At 43.5% G+C, this 4,766-nt stretch overlaps 1 pseudogene; it reads left to right on the forward strand.

Moving 5' to 3' along the window:
- The first annotated feature begins 1,235 nt into the window (after positions 1-1,235).
- LOC147003621 (oocyte-specific homeobox protein 5-like) lies at positions 1,236-2,723 on the forward strand (annotated as a pseudogene).
- Positions 2,724-4,766: the final 2,043 nt, after the last annotated feature.

Below are 4,766 nucleotides of genomic sequence, written 5' to 3' on the forward strand. Positions count from 1 at the left end.
TAGGACAGAGTCCTGATTTTCAGATATGTTGGCATATACAGGGTTTGCTCTTATGGGAGAACTGGGTTCTTTCTGATGATGCCAATGTACACTGGATTCTGTTTCATATGATCTTGCAATTGGCTCTTGACATAGGGTTATTCCTAGTGTTTTCTGGCCTGGTTGCCTCTGTCTGGATGGAGCCTGCCTCTTTTGTCCCTGGCCTGCTTCAGGTCACCTGGTAGGCCAGTGGCCTTAACTGCAGCACATGTCCTGTGATGCCTTCTGACTATGGAGTCTTCACTGGGACATGCACACTGGTGACTTGTTGCCCTGACTACAGTGGCCTTTTTGGATGCCTTTGAACTGTGGGATTTTCAGAGGGACAGAGAAGCTTCTGAAATTTTGCCCTGGCTGCAGCAGATCTATTGGGATGCCTTCAGACTATTGGGTCTTCAGAGGATTAGTCAAGGTGTTGCCTGCCTGTAGCTGTTCTTTGTCCAGGGAGGTCTAAGGACTGTGAGTTCTTTTTCCCTCTGTGCAGCAGAACATTAGGGAGGCTTTCAGACAGTTGGAATGGTTACTGAAGATCCCCTGGGAATTCTTTAGACTTTGGTGTCAGTTGTCCAGTTGCCTTGTTTGTAGAAGAACTCCTGGGATGTGATTAGTCATTGGTGTCCGTGGCTGTGTGTGAGCACAATGCCTGGGATTACATCAGTATGTGTTTTTTCAGAGCTGGGTTACAGATGAGCTGGTTATCAGTTGTTTTGTGTGCAGTTGAACTTCTGAGATATTTTTAGGCTGTGGTGTCTTCAGTAGAGCAGAGAAGCTGGTGGAAGTTCCCTGCATACACAAGAACTCTTGGGATGCCTTCAGGCTGTGTTTTTTCATGGAAGAGGCAGACTAGGTGGTGGTCTGCCTTAGCAGAATTTGCCTGCCAGAAGGACAGGAGCCAGGACATTTAAACATAGGGGGAGAACATCCAATTGCCAGCCCATCCTGACAAACAGTCTCTTATTAACACTGCTGTTTAATGCATATTTATTGCAATACTGAAAATACTTGTAAGATTGGGAAACAGAGGAGGTTGTTCAGAAAGAATGAGGGTCCTGATTGATTCCTGCTCCAAAATGTCCATAACAAATGTGGTGTATACGTGATGGGTAAATGGGGGTTCTCTGGAGCTTTTCTATTGTGTTTTCTTTTACCAGGTTCTCCAGTACAGGAACATACTCCAATAAGTTCAGAACATACATATGGCTGAAGGTCCCTCCTTGCATCAAAAACTTCAAGTGGCTTCGAATATACCCATAGATATCAGTTCCCAAATATGTCAAGAACCGGCAAGGAACTTAGCTTTTCAAATGAATCAGAGTCCCCTAGTGATGCCAGGAAGTACAATGCAATCAAGTCTTTCAGTCCCTGAAAGGAACCTACTTCAGCAAGAGTCTGAAGGACCATCAAAACAATCAGGTATCCAAATGCAACAAGGTGCTGTAATGGGCCAAGGTTTACAAACTCTGAGAAGACTCTCCGGGCATCCAAGTCAATAGATACCTAAAAGACCCTCAGTGAATTCTTCTTTCCATGTTCCCATAGGTTGTATGCCACTGTCAGATAAATATGTTAACAAACAAACTGGCCCTGTGGCTTCAAGAAAGCAATGAAAAGAACGCACTGTGTACACAAAAGAACAGCAGCGCCTGCTGCAAGAACATTTTGATGAGTGCCAGTACCCAAACGAGGAGAAAATTGTGGAGCTGGCAGTATTGGTTGGTGTTACAAAGATGGAGATCAAGGTTAGCTTCTCTCTTTTTCCTCCATCCAACAGCAACATTGTCCCTTTTCTCATTAGGCACTTGTATTGTGTGCTTCTGAAAGGCTTAGGGGAGGGTGGACAAATATAATATAGGTGGTGGATATTGATTCATCAATTGCTGGGCCTCAATTCTCCAGTAACCAAATATCAAAGTAACCAGTAACCAGTATCAAAGAACATTATTCCCATGTAGGGTCTCAGTGACCTAGATATCAGATATCCTACTAAAACACAGAGCATACTAGTTGAATCTCCCCAGTTTTTTTTTTTTTTTTTTTTTTTTTGAGAAGGGGGATGTCAGTTCATGCACAATCTACCTTACTACAACCTCCTAGGGATCTTGAGTCTCATGCTTTCTGTTGCTGACTTGTGAAGTATTGTTATAGAAACTCTGATTCAAAAGTTTCACCTTGTGGTCCAGTTGGGGGCAAAGGGGTATTCTATTGATGTTTGCTTTGTTTTTCAGATCTGGTTCAAGAACAACCGAGCTAAGTACAGGCGGATGAACCTCCAAAATATTAAACAAGAGCTGCCAGAGTCAAATGGAATCTCTAACGCTGTTTCTGAATCAACCCAATTTCCTGGTTCCATACCTGTTGTTGCCTCTGACAATGGGGAGTCCATGTGGTCAGGCATATTTGGTGAGGATTCCATTCCCAACCTCAACTGCAGCCAGGAATCTTCCATGCATTGTTTTCAATCCTGTGATGGGAACCTGTGTTGTCTGCAAGAATACCTGCTTGATGGCCATGCCCCTGTTACAGCTTGGAATTCTGGTCAATCAGCAGCAGTTGAATCTCAGACTGACTTAGCAGTAGCTGAAGCTCCAGTCGGGCTGGCATATGCTGCTCAAGCCCCAGAGGATGCTCACAATCCAGATCCATCTGCAGATGAGCTCTGGCAAAGGATCCTTGAAGATTTTTGACACATCAGATGACTGGCTTACTCTGAGAAACCCCTCCACTCTAGCTTACTCCTCTCAGGTCGTTGACGAGTCCAGGCCTTACAGCCATGAAGAAGGGTGTTATACACACCTTTATTCTCAGTATTTGGAGAAATAACCAGTCTTATCTGTAGAAGCATTATACCACTGTGTTTTATGTAGTGCGATTGTTTTAAAGTCAGTTTAGTGATTAATTTTTTATTGTTAGAGTATATGTTCATTAAATAAAAGGAGAAAATAGTAAATTTAAAATTCTTTTAATTCATTATTTAATTCATTTTTCCAGTCATTACACCCTTAGTCCCCCTGACGCACAGTTCCACATCCAACCCATTCTGTCAGACATTTTCCTCTAATATTTATGCATGCAAAGGCAAGAATGCATGTATGTAAGTATCTTTGGAGTTGGAGTCATAAAAGAGTGTAGGCTCTCCTAGAGTGAAACTATAGACAGTGGCGTTCTCACAAGTGTTCGTTTGGAAGTCAAATCTGATCATCTGCAAGATATAAATCATGTGGAGTAATCACTCTGAGAGCACATAATTCAGAGTCCATTGGTAGAAAATGATATTTTGTTTAGTATATATTTGGGGTATCTGTGGATTCATGCAACATAGGGACCCACTATCAAGTCTAATTCAAGTTATATGAGTTCCTATGCCCTCTCCTTGCTTCAAAGATCATGGCATGCAACAGGAACCCTCGTAAACATGCAGAACATGCAATCATATAATAGGAAAGCAATAAATCTGATAAATACTGTGAGCCACCTACCCACAGAAATATATCTCATTTCTTATGTACAAAATAGTTCTGTTTATTTTCTGCACTAATAGCTATTATATGTGAATAGAGGTCAGAGGAAAATTGGCAGGGATTAATTTTCTCTTTCAGCCTTGTTAGTCTCAAGGCTGGAACACAAGTTCAGGCATTGTAGGAACATGCTTGACAACAGGAGCCACCTATAGGGCCCTCCTGCACTGCTGCTTTTTACTTTGATACTGGGTCTCACTGACCTGCCAAGCCTGCCCCAGTTTGCCTTCTGGCTTCCTCAGCCTGGAGTGGTTGGCCTTCCAGATCTGAACCCCAACCTGATTTTTCTGATTTTGAGGAATAACCCCATTATTTCTTTTTAAAAGTTTTTCTTCTTTTTTCCTTTATTTATATATTTATTTATTTATTTACACTCCCGATTTTATTTCCCTCCCACCCCCCATCCACCCTCTGACTGTTTCACATCCCATAGCTCCTCCCCACCCATCAGTCTCCACAATGATGTCCCCACCAGTCATCCTGGATCCATCCAGACTTCTAAACTCCCTGGGACCTCCAGTCTCTTGAAGATTACGTTCATCTTCTCTGACTGAACCCAGACTCAGCAGTCCTCTGCTGCATATGTGTTGGGGGCTTCATATCAGCTGGAGTACACTGCCTGATTGGTGGTCGAGTGCTTGAGAGATCTTGGAGGTCCAGGTTAATTGAGATTGCTGGTCCTCCTACAGGTTCTCCCTTCTCAGCTTCTTCCAGCTTTCCCCTATTTCAACCACAGGGGTCAGCAGCTTCTGTACATTGGTTGGGTGCAAATATCTGTATCTGACTCTTTCAGTTGCTTGTTGGGTCTTTTGGAAGACAGTCATGATAGGTCCTTTTGTGTGAGTGCTCCATAGCCTCATTAATAGTGTCAGGCCTTGGGGCCTCCCCTTGAGCTGTAGCCTACTTTGGGCCTGTTGCTGAACCTTCTTTTCCTCAGTCTCCTCTTCATTTCAATCTGTGAAATTCTGCTTAGGGTGAGATCAGCATGTCTCCCACTCTCTCTTAATGCGGCATAGTTTGCAGTGTTCCCAGGAGATCTGCTACACCCCAGGCACACAGGAGGCAGGGTCCAGACAGAGACATCTAGACCAGCCAAACTGATGGGGCACAATGAATGCAGTGTCAAGGGAAAACTCTGTAGCACGAATTTCCCTTGTAAGGAAACTGGAGAGATCCTACCACCCCCATTATTTCTTTAGTACCTCTGCTGTT

Source organism: Mus caroli, unplaced genomic scaffold, assembly GCF_978045245.1.
Source record: "Mus caroli unplaced genomic scaffold, Mus_caroli_1 scaffold_8, whole genome shotgun sequence".
NCBI classification, from domain to species: Eukaryota; Metazoa; Chordata; class Mammalia; order Rodentia; family Muridae; genus Mus; species Mus caroli.